Below are 25,583 nucleotides of genomic sequence, written 5' to 3'. Positions count from 1 at the left end.
CATTTTGGGCTGCTGTAGTGTAGCCAAACAAATCCTGGGTTGTCTGCCATCCCAAATGAATTTGGAAACCATAGGGTGAATGTCTTTAAAGTAATTTGGAGGCGGACAGAGTGGTAACATAAAGAAAAGAAAATTAAAACGAGGCAATATGTTCATTTTAACTGTATTAATTCTGCCCTAAAGAGATGTCTTTAGATTGCTCCATCTTTGAAAGTCGGTTTTTATCTTGTTCAGAGTAATGTTGAAGTTGTCTCCACTTATTTTATTTATATTTATATTTATATTTTTATGAATGATAATACCAAGGTAGTTAAATGCGTTTTTAACCTGAATAAACAAGGGGATAGGAATATTTATACTGATGCTATTATGGGGCATCAGAGCTGACTTCGTCCAATTTATTTTGTAGCCCAATAGGTCACTAAAGTGATCAAATTCCTTGATTATTGGGTAAATGGAGGTGTCAAATTTGTCTAAAAATGATATAATATCATCAGCATACAATGATATGATATAATATGATTATGATCGCCAGTTTTAATGGGGGAAACTGTAGATTGCCTAATGGCTTGTGCTAGAGGTTCAAGGGATAGACAAAACAATAGTGATGAAAGTGGACATCCCTGTCTTGTTCCATGTTGCAAAGGAAAGGGGGAAGAGATAATGTCACCTGTGAAAACACTTGCAAAAGGTGAGTGATATAGTGTCTTGAACATTGTGAGAAAATTATGTCCAAATCTAAAACGTTGTAATACTGCCCACCTATATCTCCACTCTAGCCTATCAAAGGCTTTCTCCGTGTCAAGTGAGAGGGTGAGTGTCTGCGGCATCTATTACATGCTCCAACCTTCGCATGTTATCAGATGCAAGGCAACTCTTGATAAAGCCTGTTTGATGTATGAATAACACTTTCAAGACGTAGAGCAAGAGCTTTGGCATATACCTTAAGTTCAGGATATTGGCCTGAAACTGGAGCATTCAAGGGGATCCTTTCCTTTTTCTAAGAGCAGAGTAATCAGTGTTGTTTTTTGATCTCTATGAAAGGTCCCGGTCTTGACTGCAAAGTTAAAAGAGTTTAGCATAAGTGTACCGACCAAGTCCCAAAGTTCTGAATATAGCTCGGGTGGAAGGCCATCTAAGCCAGGTGATTTGCTTTTGTTTAGACATTTTAGAGCTCTGTGCAGCTCATCCAGCTCCAGAGGGGCTTCCAAATAATCTTGGTCCATCTGCGAGATACAGGATAGATGTAATTTATCCAAAAAATTTTGCAAATGGAATCATTGAAATCAATCTCAGATTTATATAAGTTTTCAAGAAATGTTGTGAATGTGTCATTGATGGTCTGAGGATTCATTGTAATCTTATCATCAGCTTTTTTATTGCTATGTGCCTTGGTCTCACATTCTTTAAGCATAAGTGCCAGCAGATGAGCATGCTCTGATTCCAAGTAGTACTTCCATCTGGTTCTCTGCCTTTGATAGGGCTAGTGTGGTACATTCTTCTCTGAAGAAGACTGATGATCTTTGTAAGTTTCGTAGTGATTTTATTTTGTTTTCTAGATTTGTGATCTGGTAAACTTTTGTTTTAGCTAGGGTTGAAGAAAATGAAATACAAAAATCACGAATGAAACATTTGGTTGTCTCTCACAGTACTTGTTGAGTAGGGCATTCACTTGCATTGATGTCTAGGAAATCTTGTAGTTGGTTTTTGAGCGAGTTAAGAAATTCAGAGTTAGTTAATAGGGATGTGTGTTCAGCCGCCATCTGGGGACCTTTGTCTTTGTCTTAGGAAGTTCAATGTGGCATAATAATGCAGTGGTCAGATAACAGAATAGGCAATATAGTAATGGATGCATTTCCTGAAATTAGAGCTGGGCTAACAAAAATATAACCTACCTTGGAAAATGTCTTATGTCTACTGGAATAAAATATGTAATCTCTAGTGGTGGTATCCTGTGCACGCCAAAGGTCAATTAGATTAAGGTCTTTGATAAGCGTATACAACAAGTTGGATGAAAGATAAGATGTTGCATCTTAGTTAGATTTATCAAGCATGGGGTTAAGGGCAGCATTGAAATCATCTCCCACTACTAGGGCACAGTCTGTTAGTTCTAATAACGTATTGCTAATATAGGTAAAAAAGTCTTTGTCTCCTCACTCGTCCGTGCAGTATATGGATATGAATGCTAGTTTATGACTGAGTATATTGCCATTAATGAAGGTGAGCCTTCCATTTTCGTTGTTCCCCGTGTCCTTGATGTTTAAAGTGTCGTAAAAATGGTATGACGAAAATCTGGTTAATGGTTCTCCGTGAATATTAGACTTAATACTAATATCACTTAGCTGTAACCATAACCTTATTTTGGAACGTGAACCCAGTGAAATTACAGATATTCTGAAAAACTCTATTTATAGCTCAGCGCTCTGAACACTGAACCTAGAAATTATTCTGAATACCTCTTCATTAGCCGTACATATAATAAATAACCAGTGGTGGAGGAAGTACTCAAACACTGTACTTAAGTAAAAGTACAAATAAACAGACAAAAATGTACTCTAGTAAAAGTAAAAGTACCACATTAACCTTTTAACTTGAGTAAAAGTAAGTAAGTACTTGCTTTTAAATATACTTAAAGTATTAAAAGTAAAAGTACTTGCTGAATGTATTCCCTAATGCAATGGTCTACAATATCATTTAGTGTGCCTACTGTATGTACAAACAATCTCTTATCAATTATTTGAAAGGTTATTGTTTTTATTGTGTTTACCCTCTGTGACACAGTTCACACTTGGACTTACGATTCTGTGAATCAGAATTTCAGGGGTGACCTGCAGAGTTAAATGCCATTAAGCAAAATTAGAAAGAGAACTGATTATACCTTTGAAAGTTTTTATTTAACTGTAAATAAAACCAAACACAATATAACACAATGCAAAACCATTGTATTATATTGACTGCAGTAAACACATTCAAGTCAAAGTTGTCTGCCTAAAAAAAGGGGCATTAGACAGGCACTGATCCTAACACAGGATTTCAACATATTATCTATTACAAAATTTATACTTTTGCCAGACTGTTCTTACAGGAGATGGAAATTTGGTTTGGCTCAATATAAGCATGCCAAGTAGGGTTGACAGTCTGACTTTTAAATTCCATTTTAGTGTAATTAAGACAAAGGTAATTACTACGATGTTTACAATTTACAATTTAGTTATTTGGCAGACGCTTTTTACCAAAGCGACTTACAATCAGTGCATCAGTCGGATTTCTAACACCTTGTGAGCAGAGATCACAATAAAACTGAGCGTCAAATTGCCCCTTCGCATTGCGCCCCTGGAATACTTTGACATGTTAATCCTGTCATTCTATAATACCAACTAATTTTAAACTCTGAAGGAGCACAGGGCTAAAGAGCCCCTAGCCACACAAGCAACATAACCACCGCTGTTCCCGGGATCTAGCGTCCAAGCAAACACCCAGGACCAAGACTACATTGCGTTAGCGACATGCATGTGTTTCTTGCCAGTTAACGCTAGATTATAATAATTTAATCGTGTTTACTTGTTGGTAGTGGTGCATTTGAACTACAAGGCTTGCTAAGGTTACATAAGACTTCACTAACCTAAATTAATTTAACATGCAAAAGTCAGGTAGCATTAAGCAACCTAATTTACCTCAATATGTTTCTTCAAAATTTGACGGCGAATTTTTGAAAGCTAGTATCTCGTGTTTTCGAAGGAGACAATGATGGCACCAGAATCTCCGTGAATCATTTTTGGAACCAGTTATCTCAAACAACTCTTTTAAATAAGGCCATGGGTGGCGCATGTCTAATGGCTAAATCTCCGTGGTGGCCTCTCTCGAGTCTATTTTGGGTGTTTTATCACTGGTTAGTGCTGCTGCTGATGCTGCTGCTGTGGGCGTGCCCCGCTCTTGTTGAAGGAGGGTCTAACATTACCTGCCCGCTTTGATTGGTTCAGTGGACCAATTCCCCTCTCCCCATTGATTACTTTAAAACTAACAAACAAACAAAAAAACGCAATGTGACTGTAACGTGTAACGCAACGCATTGTAGAAATGTAGTGGAGTAGAAAGTATAGATACTTGCTGTAAAATGTGGTGGAGTAAAAGTCAAAAGTACCCACAACTAAATCTACTTAAGTAAAGTACAGATACATGAAAAATGTACTTAAGTACAGTAACGAAGTACTTGTACTTTGTTACATTCCACCACTGTAACAGCATTAATGTAGCAGGTACAGTAATACTCTTCGAATTCAGTACTTCTAGCTAACTAAGTTCCTGGATCACCACATTCAGTAACTTGGAAATAATTTATCACATACTCAAAGAGCAGGACTACAGACGTACACATTTATTACAACGATCAAATTCAAACGGTACAGAATGAATCTAACGTTGAATAAATTGGAAATCAGGTGGAATTAAGGCACATCCGCTATACACACATACAACAGCATCTAAACTACTAACAAAAAGACAAACAACTAACGGTAGACAATAACAATATCCTCGTTACCTAAAGTATGTATGAATGAACAACTACGCGAGAATGAGGTATTACTCACGAGAAGGCACGCTTAACCAAAAGAACTACCTGAGTGATGTTCTAGTGGAGTTACTTACACACAAAAAGGGGTTGTGAGGAAGGGAGAGAAAAGGGATGAGGAAGAAGAAGAGCAGGCCCAGCCACGTTCAGGTATGAGAGACCGGAGTTACCGAGGTTGGCAGAGGGAGACCGTGAGCTAGACTTCGTGTCGGTGCCGGGAAGGTCTTTTAGTGTCGCGGATCTTCCGTAGCGGTGAGCCTGGGCCGATTCTTCGTGGAGACGAGCAGGACAAAACGGACGGACTTACATTACGGCTGATACAACCGGAGCTCAGTTGGAGCTGAACCTTAGCGCAACTGAATTGAACTGTAGGATAACAGAGAGTCTGGCATTGTATCTGATTTGCAGACAGGAGGGTGCCACTATCCTTTTGGGGGTGTCTCTGCCTGAAGGGAGGAGACACTCCTTGGAATTTGGAAAGTATTCATTTGAGCTTGGTTGAAATCATGTTACATAACTTTTTCCCATTAAAGAATAGTAAAATTACATCTGCGTACTCGAATCTACCGCATTTTATGCTCCCGAACAAGACCAAATATGGTTTTTTTACCATTAAAAACAGCACACTTACAACAATGGTCATATAATTAGCTGCTCATGACTTGGCTCCTGGCTACTTTTAAGTTTTACCGTGCATTTATGACTATACGAACAGTTATGACTCAATATGCGTATTTAACTGATAATATCATATGGTTAGTTTAATTTTTCTTTTGTTCTACATAGTTTGTTCCTGAGTGGAGCAATGCAGATGGGGCCTGTGACATGGTCTGAATTCCATTCTCACAGGGAAACTAACCTCCCGAATACCCCTTTTCCACTGCCCCGGTGCCGGTGCCTAATCGAGCACCGGGGCCGCGCTTTTCCACTGACAAAATACTGGTGCCGGTGCCGAAAAGCTGGCACCGGCACGGCACTACAGAATTGCTGGTCCCAAAAGTTGGAACCGCTGACGTCAGAAGCTATGCAAATAAAAACCACGCGAGAACCAATCAGTTCAGCGTTTGATGTGTTTGGTACGTGACATTCTCTAGAGAGGCGGGAGTAACAAAAAACGTCTGACCAAGTAGCGGTAGGCTAAAGGATATTTGTAGCATGAAAATATGTATATGATTAAAAGATGTATGAGCAACAATTTGTGTCTACATCAATACGGGCTGTAGAAAAAGACACTCTCCCTCTCTCGGCTCTGGCTGGTGCAAATAAACCACTGCAGACCTTCATTTAAACACTCGTTTCAACTTCTGAGCTAGGTCACAGTGTTTCGCTGTGTGGAAGCCTAGCGTAAAAGTAAATTTATAAAAAGCAAGCAGATGCGTTCTGTCCGACATTATTTTTTCCCCACGGAAATTACCCAAACTTTCGCTATGTAAATTTTGGTTCCCAAACCAGTGGAAATGCGGGCCGGTTCTCAAAAGGCACCAAGGCAGCACTGGCTCCGCACCGGCACGGGCATGGGCACCAGCACCGTCCTAGTGGAAAAGAGCTAGAGGTGATCTAGTCTCTCTCACAATTAAACGTTATCAGCATTTGACCAAAGTGTCTGGGGGTTGCTGCGCTAAAACATCGAGCTTGCCGTCTGTTAGGTGTTACCACGAGTGGTTTCTGCTTTGGTATGCATTGGTCCTACACGCAGGGAGGCCTGGGCCATAAGAGAGAACTGGGATCAAAAGGGATAAGGATAGAGAGGCAGAGTGAGAGTGATAGAAATAGATAAAGAAGGGTGAAAAAGTTTACACAACTGCAACTTTAATTACTAAGGAACACTTAAGGTTAAGAAATGTCCTTTTCTTTCTGAAAGCTGCGCAGTGTCTGCCCAACAAAAGGAAATTTCCTATTGACTAATATGGACACCCCCTTGGTTGAGGAGGGGGTGGGGAGGAGAAACTATATACAAAAACAGGTACAGACAGCACAGAGATAATTCTGTAGGTCTGTAAAAACTCAAGCATTGGCTGATACGTGACCAATCCACCCCAACGCATGGCTATAGCACCAGGCATGCCATGAGGAACACATAAGAATTGTCGAACAAAGCAAACGTGGCTAATTGTATAGATGTAGCACATATAATTTACCTTAAGGTTGCAGTGACCTCTTTATAATCCCAAAAGGTAAAACTTGTGTAAGACTTGTGTAAGAGCAAAGTCCTAAAAGTGGAACCAACATGTATCCATGTCCACTGTGTTGTCTTCATCCCCTGTGTGCTGAGAAGCACCGTGTGTAAGAGCCATGTGTATTAAATTGTAAAAGACAGCAGTAGTTAGGTTATTACTATAAAGATGAATATATTACCTGGATACCTGTTTAAATACTGCTTAATAATCAGACTTGTCAGTGCCATGTGACAACTTTGAGACAAAAGAATAGAATAGACAATAGAATATATACTTTTTCAATTCATTATGTAACACTCATCTTTTTGTCGACTTAGAAATCTTAACTACTAAACAACTTTTCAATGGGGTAACAGTTTCCTACTGTATGTGCCACACAGAACATAGCTAGGTAACCAGCTAACATTACTTCCAACTAAATTATGTTATTCATTTTGAACTGCCCCCCCTGGAACAGCAACCTTATCTTGGTGGAGGGGTTGGTGTGACACTTGGGAGCTGTGCTGTCTAGAGCATGTAGCTCCTGGTAGGGTCACCCAGAGGCAGAGGGTCTCAGATGAGTGGCCAGACAAAAAGCGATTAATGAAGCCCCTATGAATAGTCCTCGCCTGGAATAGGGATACCGGAGCCCCCTCCTAGAGCCAAGCCTGAGGGGAGCTCGTAGACAAGTGCCTCGTGGCTGGACCTGACGCGGAGTCCGGCCGGGCTCAGCCCGAAAAAGCCACATGGGGCTGTCCTCCTGTGGGCCAAGGGGCTGGGAGAAATAGGGGCTGGGTGTGATGCCACACAGGTGTCGGGTTGGGTTGGAGGCCCCGGTGGACTGGACTTACGGTGCAGAAGCTGGTTTTTGGCATGTGGAATGTCACCTCTCTGGGGGGAGGGAGCCGGAGCATGTGGAGGTGGACGAGTGATACCAACTAGATATAGTTGGGCTCACTTCTACGCACAGCCTTGGCTCTGGAACCAAACTCCTGAACGGCGGCTGGACTCTGTCCTTCTCTAGAGTTGCCTGGGGTGAGAGGCGGGGGGCAGGTGTGGGGTTACATGTTAGCCCCCGACTGAGTGCCACTGTGTTGGAGTTTGTCCCGGTGAAAAAGAGGGTCACCTCACTGTGACTTCAGGTTACAAGGGGGAAATCTCTGATTGTCATGATGGCGTACACGCCAAACAGCAGCTTGGAATACCCAGCCTTCCTAGAGGCACTGGAAAGTGTCCTAGTGAAGACACCATCTTGGGACTCTGTAGTTCTACTGAGAGACTTCGATGCTCACATTGGCAATGATGGAGAAACTTGGAGGGGGTGATTGGGAGAAACGGCCTACCTGATCTGAACCTGAGTGGTGCTTTGTTGTTAGACTTTTGTGGAAGTCATGGATTGTCCATAACGAACACCATGTTCAAGCATAAGGCAGCTTACATGTGTACCTGGTACAAGAGCTCCTTAGGCTAATGGTCGATTAACGACTTTGTAGTCGTCTCATCAGACCTGCGGCTGTATGTTTTGGACACTCAGGCGAAGAGAGGGGCAGAGCTATCAACTGTTCACCACCTGGTGGTGAGTTGGATCAGATGGAGAGGGAGGCTGCCGGACAGACCTGGTAAACACAATTTACAATTTAGCATTTAGCAGACGCTTTTAGCCAAAGCTAATACCTCATAAGCATACATCGCTAAAAAGACTGAGCATCAATTTACTCCTTCGTATTGCGCCCTGGAATTCTTGGACAAACATAGATACAAGACAAGTTTTTTTTGTTTTTTTGTTTTTTTTTATTATTATTATTAGGGAAGGGGGGATAGGCTTAGGGGGATAGGTGGGTTCTGAAAAAGTGGGTTTTCAGTTTCTTGCGGAAGATGGTGAGGGATTCCGCAGTCCTAACTGTATGAGGGAGGTCGTTCCACCACCGAGGGGCAATGGCGGAGAAGAGGCGTGGTCGGAGGAGCGGCTGCCGGGTTCCCGAAGTGAGGGGACTGTCAGCTGACCAGATGTCGTAGAGCGGAGGGTTCTAGTAGTGGTATACGGAGTTATTAGGGACTGAAGGTATGATGAGGCGGAGCCTCTTGTTGCCTGGTAGGCTTGTACCAGTGTCTTGAATTGGATGCGGGCTGCTACCGGAAGCCAGTGGAGCGCAGTAAGCAGTGGAGTGACATGAGAGTGCTTAGGGAGGTTGAAGACCAGGCGTGCAGCGGTGTTCTGCACGAGCTGGAGCGGCTTGATGGCGCAGGTCGGTAAGCCAGCCAATAGGACGTTGCAGTAGTCCAGGCGGGAGAGCGCGTAGTGAGGGTGAACTGGGAACATCTGGCTGAGGACCCTGTCCAGAAGGTCTTCAACTCACAGCTCCAGAGGAGCTTCTCTCTGATCCCAAGGGAGGTTGGGGACATGGATCCCAAATGGACCTTGTTTGAAGCCTCCACTGTTGAAGCAGCAGCTTTGAGCTGTGGCCAGATGGTCGTTGGTGCCTGTTGGCAACCAAAGGACCCAGTGGTGGACGCTATCGCTGAGGGACGCCGTCAGGCTGAAGAAAGAGGCCTTCCAGGCTTAGCTAGCTCAGGGGACTCCGGAATTGCCTGAGAGGTATTGGGAGGCCAAAAGAGCTGCAGCTGTGGCGGTCGTGGAAGCAAAAGTTTGGGTAAAAAACATGCCAAAAACAATAGAGCTTTAGCACCCCAGGTGTAGGCCACCCTTGGCCTGCAACTCTGGTGCTCAGGCTCTAAAATGAAGAAAAAGAAGATGATGGAGAAAAGATAGAAACACAATGGGTGCCTACCTTCAGTACATGCTTCCTCCGGGGGACCCCGGAAGCACAGCAGCTCTGGTGCTCATGCCCTAATAATCCTAACGAAAACAATAGGGCCTTGCACCTCTGGTGCATGAGCCCTCCGGTGGACACCAGAGGCGCAGCACCTCCAGTGCTTGTGCCCTAAAAAAGAATTTTCCACACAATTTTAAACAAAAGTGTGCATTGTTGAACACAGAAAATAATGATTTGACGGTGAAAACGTGAGGAAATATGTGATGTGTTCAATGTTAAAAAATGTGAAATATGTGATGTGTTCAATGTTGTTTTTTATGATTAACAATGTTTACAACATAAATGAGTTCAAATGATCTGTTCTCCTTTTATGGTAAAGACAGTGTTTGCAATGGGAAGTGATGTGATGACAGTGATGTTGCAATGGGAATGATGTTTTGGTGCACCACTTTACAAATAACTATAAAATATTTTAATTCGATTTAAGCTCAGTTCTGGCCATCATTAGGTCTTTACTGTGAATAACCTTTAATTGAGTTATATTGTTATTTTGGCACTTTTAGGTTGAAATTTGATTGCACCATCTAGTGCTCATGCGCAGTTCTTGACTGTAGTGGCGGAAAAGTTAATCACGGGCTGTGTCTGAAATGGCATACTAGTGTACTGCGTACTGGCCCAGTGTACACTGTGTACTGTACACTATTCCCCACCCCAGTATACAGTATGGTATGCAAGTGAACTTTCGTGTAGTCTACTACACATTTGTTATTGGTTGGGCTATTGGTTCTGTTAAAAACGAACAACACATGACTACAACAAACATCTATCAAAAGTAGCCCTATAAGAAAGCATATGAAGACTTATTACACCAAAACATACAACTGATACATTTATATTCGAAACTGCAGCTGGAGTTGAAGTTGGAGCTGCTTTTGGCGCAGTCTGCCATGTTTTTTTAAAAAAATTTTGGCAGTTTGAAATCACAGCGTTGCATCATGGGATGCAGTACCCAAAGAATTGAGCTCTGATTGTATACTGCAAGTTTTTGCCAAAAAAACCTTTAATTATCTTCATTGATTCCCAGAGATTCTATATATGTCCTTCAGAAAGTAAAACACCACAATATCCCATTTGACTGTATCACCGTTATCATTCGCAAATAACATTATTCTCACTTTCAATATGAAAAACCAAAACCAAGCTTTTACAGATAGTAGATGTGATCCTGTTGAGATAAAACCATATCTTTCCCATAGTACAGACCTTTAATACCAAACCCAACCACCAGAGGGGCCAAAAGGAAAACCTCTGTATCATGTTTCTGTATTTTCAAAACTATAAATTTCAAAAAGGATTGCTAGTTAGTATACTCAATGAGGACTGTAAAACACCATCTCTGCAACACTGATGTGACCTTTTATCACAATTACATCTGATACTAACTGGATGGACCACACAAATCAAGGGCTTAGCTTACTCTGGATTACTTGTGTTGTCACTTCATAAAATATATGGTGTGATATTCAGTTAACAACATATAGCTCAAGTGCAAAGTTAAATGCCTCATTCACTGATTATCACTTAGATATCATTTCGTATCCCTTCATTCAATGTCAAAAGCAAGTTTTTTTTATATACATTTAAGATGATACACCCACTGTCTTGGTGCAAGTTTACCCATTTAGAACAAATGACCCTCTTAACAGTGTCACCTGCAATACAGTGCAGTCAGCACAAACTCAGTAAAATATAACACACACACAAAGTGAAAAACTCATTCACCTCCCTCGATGTGCCAAATAGCCCATCATGATGCTAAACTGAGCTAACACTGGTTCCTCTGCACAGTGAAATTCAATACTGTACAAAAAATGTAATTAAACAGCACTGAAATTGTTCCGCTCAGATTTACAAAGCTTGGCTAACTTGTGAAAATGTTGGGTTTTTTTCATAAAAGACATAAAACTCAAAATGATGAAGTTTATAAAACATATTTGGATTTAAACCAGTAAAACCGCTTTGTAGATCTGACCCTAGGTACACACAAAGTACATTTATTGAAAATAAGTTCTTTTGGAAGTATGCACATAGACTTCAACAGGGTAGCATATGCTCAGTTTAGTCTAAGTTTACATCACAGAAACAGTAATCATTGATAGAGTCATTTTTGATGCAAAGATGTGACATCAATCATTGCTTGAGTTCTTCGGTGGCAGAAATTCCAAGGAATCGTGGAAGTTGTGTCCGTACGGCCTAAGCCTGTATACACCATACATCATGACCTGCATTTGGGTGGCCGACATTCCGCTGAACGTGATGGCCAAGTCTGAGCAACAGGCTTCCACTATATCAGGGGGGTTTTGAGCCATACTGTCAGATATGAGACTGTTTATAGTCTGTTTATTGAAGAGCCCTTTGCCCTGTGCATCCTCTCCATTTTCAGCAAACACTCCGCTGCACTTCAGACAAGTGCCCAACTGCTTCTCTTCGCTAAGTTTCCACAGGGTGCGGCCTTGTTTGGGGCAGCTCCTTTCATCCTTAAATAATCATCCAGGTAACTGTCGTGTACTGCAAAATTTTTATTTTTCGTGTACTGCATACTACTTACCACTTTTTCATCAAGATCAGTATACGAGTAGCATGTAGTATGTCATTTCGGACACGGCTATGGACAAAGTGTTGGAGGTTTCGGAAAGCTATATTGAAATGTATTTTTTATCCTATTGTTTAGCACCTGGCTGAAGGGTACAAGGTTAGTGAATCTGTGTTCAAAAAGAAGAGGCCTGTAAGGCCCTTTAGCTGCTGCATGTGAGATACGGTAGGGGCCTCTGCCGTTGTATGGTAAGGGCGTTGACCAAGCATGCAGACGTGAAACATGGTATGTCTTATTCCACTATGGAGAGGCAGTAAATATTGGTGACAACTAATGCTTGTTGTAAAGGAAGGACATGACAAATGACGTATTGTAGAGTGGACGGGGACTCTGCGAGGCTGGTACTGCAGGGGCACCCAACTTCAAAGAGATGAGGTAATGCATCTCCTTTTTTGGGAAGTCGGTAAGAAGATGTATAAGAACCGAAGCTTTATTAAGATTGCTTCAGTCACTCCCAGGACCTGACTCAGTTTGCTGTATGGTCTTTAAACTGTACAATAAACTTACACTGCATTGGACTTAAAATTTGACTTCTATTCTTTTGTCTCAAGATAGGTACCAGTGTGGCCCTGACTGTGTAGCCTTCTGTTATATTTTCTTACTGTATTATCGCAAATGTTGAATTGTAAATGTTGAATTGTATTTTCTTTGTTTCCTTCCTTCAGCTCTTACAGTGCATTTTTAAAGATCAAATTCTTAATAAAGCAATATTTATAAACCACCAGTTTAAGACCAGGACCATCAATCAGCTGGGGATGCTATATTTACCTCAAAGAATATAAGCATTGTCTTGACATAATTAAAACAAAAATATTCGTAATTTTATTAATCGAAAGTTAAGATGGTAAAAAGAGCCCTCCACTGAAAGATCACCCAAATATACCTTGTATAACAATCTTACAACACACTATTACACTTGAATTCTTACTGTTTATGAAAAAAAAAAGGGTCGACAGTATATTCGCGATTACATGGGGCAAACATTTAGTTCTTTGGAAATATTTAGACACTTCAAAACTGGCATACGCCCATCAAAAATCCATGTGGACTTTCCCATTTAGTAATGTCTCAAAATGCTCGCAACAGGAACAAACAGGTTGCCAAAATGACAGACACGGGACCCACCCACATTCTTACAACTGGCCAATGAGGACAACCTCACAGCAGGTAAAGCCTAATTAGCACGACTTCCTCTCACAGTGCCACTGATGGTTAAATTGATGGTTCAAACAAACAATGCAATGACAAACCCCAAGATTTGGAATCTAACAACAGATACCCACCCAAGGAGGCACTACGGTGTGAGAAGGATCCGCAAAGTTTGCCGCAGGAAGCCAAATGGAATAGCTTGAGTTAGGCTGTCACACCATTTCTTCTTCACCTTGAGCGTCCCCAACTAGCAGCGAGTGTTTATCCGGTTCGGTAAGTGCCATGCTGTTGAGAGAATGCTTGTCAGAGCGCAGTGAGTTGATAGAGGCTCGGCTATAGTTGACAATGCGGCCTAACAGGCTCAGTTTGGGAGAGCTACGTCGCAGTTCTCCCATTCCAATCTGGACGCTGACGTCTGATAGGCTGCCCTGGCGCCTGTGCCCGCCGAGCTTGGACTCCAGCTTCTCAGCAGTGGGTTTAGTGTAACTATGGAAACAAGAAAGAGAGACAAGTTCAACACACTCCTTGAATTTCAAGTCCAGTACATTTTTGACGTGCTATGTTTACTGAACAATCAGAACAGGATTTTTCCAGAGAAATAAGACCATGTGTAAACTTGCAGGAAACACATTCAGTATGGTCCAGGCCTACTCAAGTGCTTAGACAGAAGAAATGAACATGGTAAGGATGTGATACCCTTGAGTGGGTGACGAGACTCACCATTTGAGTAGGAGGGAGGAGACCACCACTGAAACAGAGGACAGAGCCATAGCAGCAGAGCCCATCCAAGGCTGCAGCACCAGCCCGACAGGCATGAACACACCTGCATGGACAAACAGGTGTCAATGCAATAACTCAGCGACAAATTAGTCAGTGAAACTGAAGGGATCACCTGTGTCTTGCTTTGCTTTGGTTTGTACTTACCAGCTGCTATTGGAATCCCGACGAGATTGTAGATTAGCGCAAACACGAAGTTTATACGGATGCGTTTCACAGTCTTTTTAGACAGGTCAATGCTCCCAACAACATCCAGAAGATCATTCTGGGAAGAGAACAAGGCTTCATTTTGGAGTCTGAAAACACAGCACACTATGTTAACGTCTATGTTTTATCCCTACGACCAGTCAGGGATTGTTCTGAGTCAACTAGCAAATCGTTTTTCTAAAGCGATTCTCTTCTTTAGTTTGGTTTTGACTTCTTATCTAAATACTGAAGCACAGCTGAAGACAGCGCAGAGTCCATCTCTGTGCCTTACCCTGATTAGAACCACGTCTGCAGCCTCGATCGCAACATCAGTGCCTGTGCCAATGGCGATGCCGATGTCTGCCATGGCCAGCGCAGGCGAGTCGTTCACCCCGTCGCCTACCATGGCGACATGTTTGCCAGCCTTTTGCAGCTGCTCCACTTTGGCAACCTTGTGTGAGGGCAGAACCTCTGCAAACACCTTCCTAATGCCAACCTAAACATGGAGGGGGAAACAAGGAATGTGGTTTTGATGGAGTTTCTTTAACCGTTACGTTAATCATTGGGTGTGTCAGATCCATAGCTCTGTATTAGACAGCGTAGTGCAGTGGTGTACCAGACTGATAATAGCCTTACAGGGGACTGATCTAAGGTACCTGTGCGGCAATGGCCCGAGCAGTCTTACTGTTGTCTCCCGTCATAAGCACCACCTCTAGACCCATAGCATTGAGAGTCTGGACAGCCAGCTCAGCCTCTGGTTTCACTGTATCTGCGATAGCTACCATGGCACACAGAACGCCTGTGGACACACGCGCAACACACACACACACAGGTTAGGATGTCACCATGAAAACCTGATCCAGATCCATTTGTCTTTATGGAAAAACACAGATAATATGTCATCAGATGGTGACTAGCAATACAAATAGATTTTAACTGATACCATAACCATAATTTGGATGGTTAAGACTACATCAAACATGGACTATGCCTTAAACTGTCACTTTTATTCATACTATTTATTTTCAAATGTATTCATTTCAAAAGTCATCTGTTTCTGCTATGATTATGATAATTGTGACAAAGTGTATAGATATTTTAAATAAAACATTTATTTCCATATGTAATAATCCTCACTCACCATCCACAGCCACCAAGACAGCGGTGCGCCCCCTGCGTTCATGCTCCACCATGGCCTCATCTACATCCCCTCCGATCTCTAGCCCGTTCCTCCTCATCCACTCCCTGTTCCCGATCAGTACCGTATACGCCGCCGACTGCACCAGACCTGAAAGAGCACAGGTTAAACGTGTGGCTTTGTTACGGACCCCTCAGTAAATACAGACGACATTATGGGAAAGAGCCAGGGCCATGGTGCTTGTAGACTTCAAAGTTCAACAGTAGAGCATCTGATTCAGCTGGTGTCTCATTTGAAAGACAAAGCGAAACATTTCTTTTACAAATAAGTTGTATAAAAACAATGAATGGTAACTACTGTGAGTCCCAACACTCACAGAGTATGGTAAACTGATCTAACATGATATTTTGAGAAGATTTCGATGTTCAGACACTTACTGAGAGGTTGTGGATCCATTATGAGAGGGTGGGAATTAGAGCTGGTTCTGGTATTGCTGATTTGGATCAGGACGGCATTGCGCTGGTTCTCCTCACTGTCGCTGTCCTCACGTCTCACCAGGCTCTCCAAGTTACTGACCTGACACTTAATTCCACAACCAGGTACTGCCTGAAAATCACTGCAGGCACCCAAAGACTCTGTAGCCAACTCCTGAAACAACAAAAAACCCCAGACAAAACAACAAACATTTAGGGGATAAAACCAAACCGCACACGTACACTCATAGAAACAACTCAAGCTAATAGTGACCATGATGTGAATAACCACGATGTTAATGCTCCAGCAATAAAGGTCAGAATTGTTTGTTTATCATAGAAACATTAAGCAGATGCAAACATACTGACCTGTTTACAGTACTTGGTGATGGCTGCACCTAGTGGGTGTTCACTGTTGTTTTCTGCTGTTCCGATTATGGCCAGAAGTCTAGAGCGAGGAATATGGTTCCCTTCCACAACCAGTTTCACCTGAACCACTTTTGGAGCTCCGTATGTGATGGTACCAGTTTTGTCAAATACAACAGACTGAATCTAAGAATAAAAATATATTTTGTGTCTATTACATGTTACTTAACAGATAATAAAACTGATTATCAATTAAACAAAAAACTAATGACAAAACTTGTGAAATTGTTTGAAAAAAAACCCAAAACAAAACACTGCAGTCTTTTGTAAATTTGTCAGTACTTTAATTATGAGTTGTAAGTTCACACTTTGAAATCCTGTTTTGTTTGTTTCTTTAACAGGAAAGTATTCCTTTACCTTGTGTGCCATCTCCAGAGGCTCTCCCCCTTTGATGAGGATGCCATTCTGTGCACCAACTCCAGTGCCTACCATGACAGCAGTTGGGGTTGCCAGGCCCAGTGAGCAGGGGCAGGCAATGCACAGAACAGTAATGGAGGCCTGGAAGGCAAAGCGAATGACTGCCTCTGCCTTTGAGATGCTCTTATCATACCCCTGCAAAGAGCAGCAATATTAGAACACTGGCATTTACACTAAAAATAACAATAAAAAAAAACACTAAAAAATATGAAAAAAAAAACTGTGAAATAAGGCAATTCAATTCATTCATAATGTGAATCAAATACTGGTGAACATTTTGTTTCTTTTGATCACCATAAAAGCTAATAATAATAATAATAATAATAATACGTTTATTTAGAGCCCAATATCACAATTTATAGTCTCAAAGGGCTTTACATGTCTATAACAGAGTCAAATCAAAATCATATTATGCATAAGTTTGAGAAAATAGGTAAGTCTTTAGTTTTGTTTTAAAGGTATTGAGAGACTTTGCCTCCCTAACTTCTGTAGGTAAACCATTCAAGAGGAAGGGAGAGCGGTAGGAAAAGGCTCGGTTGCCAGCGAACTTATTTTTAACTCTTGGAATGACTAATAGGCCATAATCTTGAGAGCACAGGGTGCGAGGTGGGTTATAGGGTGTTATTAAGTCAGACAGGTAGGAAGGTGCAAGCCCATGTAAAATTTTATGTTAATAAGAGGACCTTAAAATCTGCCCTTGCATGAACTGGGAGCCAATGAAGGAAAGCCAGGACAGGGCTAATGTGATCAAACTTCTTCGTTCTGGTCAGAATTCTAGCAGCAGCATTCTGGACCAGCTGAACACTATTGGTACTAGAGGCAGGCAAGCCAGAATAAAGAACATTGCAGTAATCGATGCCCTCTGAATCATTCTGATGAAATCTGAAGTGGATACCACACACGTACTGTTGTAGTAAAGATGTTAGTAAAGAAACAGTACTCACAGGAAAGTATTTCTCAACCAGCGGAAAGTTTACAAATCCAGTTAATATCCATCCAATGAGAGTGAGTACGGAGACTGCCACGATGAATGGGACGAAGTAACCACTGATCTTATCTGCAAACTGCTGGATAGGAGCCTGTGTGGAAAAAAACAAAACAAAACATACTTTCAGTCACTCAAAAGTTCAAAGACAGAAGGTTACAAACCACCATATTCTCTTCCTATTCCTTAGCCAGAGACTTCCACTCAAGTCCACTGAAACCAGTGCTGAATAAGGTTCCTATTTAGTCTGAAGTATATAATTTCATGGCTCATTGAGATTAAAGTAGCAGCTGTAAATGATCCTAACTTTCATCATTCAACTCTAACGAAAGCAAATCATATTAAGTAAATGAAAGATTTCACTGGTATGAATGATGGGTTATCAGTAAACAACACAGCAAAATGGACAGCGCTCCTTCTCCCATCAAACATCACAGAAAAGCTGGTCACATGAATAAGGATAACATTCTGTTTAGAGTACCTTTGATGTCTGAGCTTCCTCCACCAGTTTAACGATCTGAGAGAGGGTGGTGTCCATACCCACGTGGGTGGCACTGATGAGCAAAGAGCCGTTCTGGTTGATGGAGCCGGCGATAACCATGCTGCCTGGCTTCTTAGTGACAGGCATGGACTCACCTGGCAGATAAACGAGATTCATGTCTCAACATTTGAAAAGTCAACCGAGGATACTTCTCAGCGTCACTGTGTACATGCAATGAATGAACCTGTCCTTTGTACTATAGGGTGATTCAGGAAAGGCAATGTGTACATTGGATATGCAATAAAAAGACCAATTACCATCCACCGTACTCGTGTATCCAAGCAAGAGGAGAGTAGGGGTAGCCAAAGTATACCTGTGATAAGAGATTCGTCTGCCATAGAGTGGCCCTCGATAACTCGTCCGTCCACCGGGAACTTGCCTCTTGGCACCACTTTCACAATGTCACCCCTCTGTACCAGCTCTACATCCACCTGCTCCTCACTGACAAGGCAGCAGGAAAGGAGAAAGGAGGAAAGGAGAGGGGGAGAGAGAGAGAGAGAGAGAGAAGAGAGAAAAATAGGATGGCTTTTAGGGGACCATCTTGTAAGGTCTTAACAATTACCAAAGTACATTTTGGTCTGCAGCACTGTAGAGAGGTCTATGCAGTGATAGAACAGAAAATCACCTCAGAATGGACTTGTCATCATTCAGTATTACAATCGTGGCCTCAGTGGCCTGTAGAGACATCAGCTTGGACAAGGCTTCTGAGGTCTTACTCTGTGACAGACAAAAGAAGAGTGCATCACTGAAATAGCAACAAAACAGACACTTACATTATCGGAAGATTGTGGAGAGTCTAAAATGTGCAGTAATAATGAAATATAAGGGAACTTTGAGATCTATGTTGTCCTCAAGAGGCAAAATTAGGTGTAAAAATGGAATTTTGCTTCTAAATGAAAAACAGCCATTGAACCTTTCAGAAGCAGAGACATGTACTGACATGCACAGGCATGTAATAAATGTAAAGTGACTAACAGCATTGGGCCTATCGATTGGACTCATACCTTTGCTATTTGCTCCAGCCATCTGCCCAGGGCAATGAAGACAAAGAGCATGGGAGGTGTATCAAAAAAGGTGATTGGGTTAACCTTTGCCTTCTCCACCATGGCAACTATCAGAATCACCAGAGAATAGGTGAAAGCTATGGAGGTCGCCAGGACTATACGCACATCCATGTTGGCTGTTCTGTGCTTGAGAGCTTTGTACGCCTGAATGTAGAAGTATCGGCCTCCGATGAACTGGAAAGAAGGGGAAAAAAACCCCCAAAATCATCTGCATGGTTAGACTGCATTTGTAACTTCCCCAGAACAGTGAGTGAGTTCTGCTGAATTCTCAGTTTTAATTATCACGAGACGCTTTTGCACATGTGACGACAAACTGCATCCACACATCGCATGAGACAACAACAAAAAAATCTCCCCAGGTACCATTAATAATTCCTCTTTAATTACTTCTCATTTATTAATTCTCTTCACAGAAAAAAATAACAGAAAGCTTGCTTCACGCAGAATTTCCTCCTCAATAAAACCAGGAAAATGACAACCACAAAGACCCTACAAAACTTGAGAAGAACAGAAACTAAGGAACTGAAAAATGCCAGTGTGCTCTTAACAGTTGTAACAGTGGGGCACGCAGGTGGCAGGGGAGTTTTATGCAGTACCTGTACAGAGACACAGAAGACGAAGGACAGGAGGTTCATAATGGAGAGACCAGGGAGGAGCTGTTTCTCCAGAAACATGGTGGAGTGGTATCGTTCTCTGTCCTCGGCAGTGGCGTTGTGGTGGTGGGACATGTTGATCTGGTGATCCACTATGATCATATACATCATCATTCCCATGACCGGTATGCAGAACAGCAGACTGATATAGAAAGATTTCCGCCACCTGAGAACAAAAGCACAAGAAATGTTCAAAACAAATGTTTTCCCCAAAGGATACACACACGCACTGTTTGTACGTCATCCTCAGAGACAGGAAACAATTGACCTTTTGAACTTACTGTTCAATTTCTCGACTGTGATCCAAGTGACTCCCAGTGCGATCCTTCTTCACAAGCGCTGCATCAAAACCCATATTCTGTCAGTAACAGATTGGAACATTTTTATAAAATTCACAACCTTCCATCCACAAGTAACACTTGTGTGACTTCTATTTTGTAACCATAGAGACAGCCCAAAAAAAAAAAAAAACCTTACCTCAATCAGTCTGATTATATCTCGAGGGCCAATCAACTCTGGGTCATATTTGATGTGGGCTTTATTGGTTGCCAGGGCAACAGAGGTATAAAGGATCCCCTTCTGTTTTGTCAGGTTAGATTCAATTTTGTGAACGCAGGACGCACAGGTCATTCCCCTGACCTTTTATGTGAGGAAACATTAAAACAGATCTTTTATTTTAGCTAAATGAAATTTGTTCTAAATCCACAAATGTAACGACCGACGTAAGGGTCCTCACCACAAGCTCCAGGTTTCCATCGGAGCCTTCGTGATTCTCCATGACAGTGGCGGTGAAGCCAAGCTCTCTGATACATTCTGCTATCCGCAGTGGATCAATGACACTGGGATTGTAACGAACTTCTGCTTTACTAGCCATTAGCGCAATCAACACAGAGTATATCCCTGGATTTAAAAAAAAAAAAAAAAATAATAATAACAAAGGCAGCCAAAAACAAATCTGTGACAAATCTGTGCCATTTTCCCCCAAACAAAATAACATTCAATACAGCCACAGTATCTCAGAAATCTCTATGCCACAGATACAAAGGCAGTGGATGACTGGTGCACATGCATGCTTTTTCTATGAGTGGTTTTGATTTGAGTGATGTGTTAAAATACGCCTGAGATCTCTGAGCAATACTCACCATTCTCGTTTTTGAGATTTCTTTCAATGTTGTTAACACAAGAGACACAGGTCATCCCTCCAATTTGGATAAAACATTTGGAATGTGTCTCTGAGGCTTGTGAATCTCCTCTGACTCCGTTAGAGCCTGGTTCTAAGTCACCTTCCAGCTGTTTGTCTTTTGCAGCAGGCAAAACTGAAGACGCCACAGAGTTACGCCCGGATGAAGGACTACACGCTGCCTGTGGCACCAAGGAATTCGTTTCTGCACACAAAACAGGATCAGTTTAAGAGTGCGTTATTTTAAGTTTCACTCCTAATAGACAAATGCCAGTTCTTCATTCATGCGTCAAACCTTCGAACAATATTAAAAAATTTATAACCCATTAGAGTTGGCATGGATATTTTTTGTTTTGAACAGAAAGCAGATTACAGGAGAAACTGGTCTCTTGCTCTGTTATTACCCAGAGGTCACCACTGTGTTATACAATTATGCAATCAGACCTCTGTGGAATGTGAGGTCATCTTGACCTTAACCTTACACATTTTTTGGAAAAACTATCAAGAGATGGACAGAATTTTTAATGTGACCTCACCTATAAAAAAGACAAAACTCCAATGTATTCTGAGGTGGAATGCAATAAAAAAAAAATGAGTCGAGCATAAAACTTTACTTTTTACAGTATAACAACAAACTGACAAGCCGGCCTCAAATCCACGGGCATTAAAGATGAAACGAAAGGCGACGATCTTAAGAGAAAATGCTCACCAGGCAAGAAGGCATCAAAGCCCATCTCCTCAATGGCTTCACGAAGCTCTTCCGGTGAGGTGACCAAAGGATCGTACTCAAAAGTCCCTTTGTGATTGGCAAGTGAGACCTGCGCTGATCTAACGCCTTTCCGTTGGGAGATGACACCCTCGATAGACTGGACACAGGAGCCACAGGTCATACCCTCAATATGGATGTCCACCACAGCAGACAGGGGCTGCAGGAAGGTGGGTTCTGTTGGGGTGAATGGGGCTGGAGTAAGATGAGCCATCTGTGGCTGGCTGTCCGGGCTGACCAGCTGAACTCTAAAGTTTCCGGGTGGCAAGGCCTCAATAGCCCTCTGTAGCTCTGCCGTAGAGATAAGTTTCGGGGTGTACGTCACAGAAGCTTGACCCTTCTCTAAAGACACCTCCACTGAGTTCACCCCTCGCAGTTTGACCGTATTGTCCTGGATGTTAACGACACAAGAATTACAGTGCATCCCCGTCACTTTAAATAAAGCCGTAGCTGGGATGTCTTCGGTCTGTCCTGAGGCGCTGTCCACTGGCGAAGGGGAAGTCTGTTTCGGAGCGCTTAACAAACGCTCCACCTCGGCCGACAGCTGTATCTGACGAGGCTTCGATTTGACAAAGGCCTTGAAACCCGCCACACCGATCTGGGTAACAATCTCATCCACAGATATGAGGTAAGGCAAGTACAGTATTGTGGCTTCCTGGGATTCTAGAGAAACTAGAAAACACAGAAAGAACAACCGCAACCAGTCAATATTCAGGTAGCACTAGCTGCCTTGGAACTTTAAGTTATCATAAGAAATACTGATGGCAAATACAAGGCTCCTGCAAGACAAAGGTCAGAGCTGTATTTCAATATACATGAAGTACAATGTCAGTCGGTTCAGCATTTACAATAGGTTTCACAATAGTCTCAAACCAAATAGTGGTCACATGACGATGAGTGTGTGGGTGCGTGTGTGTGAAAGAGTAGCACGTAGCTGAGTTTGTTCTTTTGAACGTAACTGATAAGTCCAAAAAAGGAGCTCTCACCTTTTATTTTCTCAATCCCCTTGAGTTTACCAATCTTTCCCTCAATGGTGGTGGTGCAGGACAGACAGACCATGCCATCAACCCGCATTTTCACCATCTCCACCCCGCTGGGGTACGTGTGGATCCCTCCTGGGGACTGTGAACTGGGCTGGACGACAGCTCAGGGTTCAGGCAGCTCAGTTCCTCACTAATCCGCTCCTCGCCGATCAAAGACGGAGCGTACGTGATCGACAGACCCCTTTTATCACTGCTCTCCCGCGTCGCTGTGACACCCTGTAGCTGAGACAGTCGGCTTAGTGCCTGCTCTGTGATTGCGCCTGTTGTGGAGAAAAACTTTGTCTCTAAGGGGACTGGTGTTGCCGTGGTAGTCTCAGTTAAGGTGCATTCAAACCCCATATCTTCAATAGCTTCAGCCAAGGATTCTTTGCTCTGAAGAGCTTGGTCAAACACCACAGTGGCATTTTTCAGCTCCAGGGAAACCTAAAATAAACGATAATCTGGTAAAACATGACTGTTTTTTTTTTTTTGGTGTATTTGTAAAGGACAAACATTAAGGGGATTAATGCACTGTACAAATGAGTGCAGATAAAAGACGCAAAATGACATTCATTTGTCTTGTGACACATAGAGCATGTGTTGAGACACTTACTACATCTCTGCTTTAAACAATGCAGTTAAAACAAGAACTGATGACACAACACTCTTCAAAGATGTTTGCACTGGAGCCAAGAAGGTGACAAACTAGTTTTAACTGAACAATGAACTCACTGGTCTCCTTCACTGGGTTGTAACTTGTGATTCATCAACGACATCACCTGACTCTTAAGCCTCAGAGCCACAAACCCACAACACAGTATTATGTCTATATGTGCTGGCAGAACAAACTAAGAAAGCATATAATTAGAAAAAGCGGAATGAGCGTATAATTTAGTTTGGGGTTTTTTTCATATCTGGATCAGGCTTTAATGCAAGACCATGTATCAGATATTTCAGTCTTAAAGAGTCACATGGTGCTTAAAAGTCTCACAACAGAGACAGTAATAGCATTTAATACATCTGCAGCAGCCTTGTAGATTCAGAGTGACACATCTGGTTTCACCCAAACAAAGGGCAAATATCTACAACACACTCATTATTTAATTATCTCTCAGACCACCCTCTGCCTAAGGGGGAATGAAACAATAAGGAAAAGGCCAGGACAAATGAATGATTAGGCTACAGCTAAAAGTCATTGACATGTGATGGTTTTTCTCAGTTACCTCTTAGCCACAGGCAGAAAGCTAAAAGCCCGTTTTTCAGGGACTGATTAAACAGACGGCCATATAAACGGACCCAATTCCTTATCTCATTACCAGTTCTCGGAAATGGAAGAAATGATCCACTCAGCCATTTAAATTATGACCTTACAACTTCTGCATTTTATCCAGATAAATCGGTTTACACTGACTCCCAGGGACACGTACCCTATAGTCAAAACCTAAATTAAAAAAAAAATTAAAAAAAAAAAAAACATCATGGGTTTTATGCTTTGTCATATAAAAGCAGCCCGGAAAGGTCTTTGTTGTGTTCTGTTTGTTTCTTTGTCTTTCTATTTGGGTCTTCCGAGGTGAAAAACATTAAAATGAATGCAAAACTGAGCTATATTGATAACTACTCACAGAAGCAATGGTGTGCTAACCAGTGCTGATCAGTGACACGGGGAATGAATTCTTCAGTCAAAGTAGAATGTAGTTTCACTGAGAACTGCTCAATCACTCACCTTAATACGGACAACTCCAGGGAAGCCACCGATTCGCTGCTCTATTGACTGGACACAGGAGCCATAGGTCATGCCCTCCACACTCAGAGTAACGGAAAATAGGTTTGTCTTCAGTGCCATGGTCCTTCTGGAATAATCATCAATACACAATGACAACAGCTGTAATAAACCCCTCTAGATATCAAACTTTGAGGAAGATTTCACAGACTCTGGGTGATGTATGTGCATCAGCTCAAAAGCCAGCTACTATTACCTCTGCGATAAAAGTATTGCTTGAGGAACAAAATTAAGCATTTTTAACACTTTGACAACACAAGAAAAAAAAAAGGAAGGGGGTAATAGGGAGAAAATATGGGCCAATAGGGTACCTCAGGCGCTAACATCGTGTAATTTTAGGTACAGATCAGTGATCAGTAATGTTCAAGCCTATGTGCTGGAAGTATACACATTCTCTGTGGAGTTTACTTTAACATGATGATATGTAACTCCTATGAAAGAGGCTAAGAGACAAGACACTGGCTGGTAGAATCACTCCTGAGTTTGGTACATTTGCATAAACTAACAGTTACTCAATCTCAGTGTTTGTACTATCCTCTTGGGTATACAAGTGTGTTGTGCAGTGTTCTGTTCCTTCAGTTTTTTTGAGCCACAGATGGCAACTGATACAGTGAACTATTCATTTGTTCAGTCCCTTGTATGCACGTATGCTTCTTACTCATATCTTTGAGTTCAAGTGGTTTAATAAAATCTCTCCTCTTCAAGAGAAAGACTGACACTTTCAGGAACAGATGAATTTCCACATAAACCAAGGTAGTCCATACTGTGCAGGTGACAAAGACTTATAAGAATGCTGCCCACCCTTTCAAAGAGACCTTGAGGTAATAAGTTTACAGAATGTCCGATATCTGCACGGCCTTAAAATTTTATATT

The 25,583-nt window shown here is 42.0% G+C and overlaps 2 pseudogenes; both read right to left on the bottom strand.

Annotated features, from left to right (window-relative positions):
• Positions 1–8,549: 8,549 nt before the first annotated feature.
• LOC115805056 (uncharacterized) overlaps positions 8,550–25,583 on the bottom strand; it is a 40,017-nt pseudogene continuing 22,983 nt past the window's right edge.
• LOC115806198 (copper-transporting ATPase 1-like) lies at positions 13,477–24,773 on the bottom strand (annotated as a pseudogene).

The sequence above is a fragment of the Chanos chanos genome, chromosome 2 (genome assembly GCF_902362185.1).
Source record: "Chanos chanos chromosome 2, fChaCha1.1, whole genome shotgun sequence".
Taxonomy (NCBI): Eukaryota; Metazoa; Chordata; class Actinopteri; order Gonorynchiformes; family Chanidae; genus Chanos; species Chanos chanos.
Note: the sequence above shows the minus strand (reverse complement) of the source record. Positions and strands in the feature narration are given on the sequence as shown.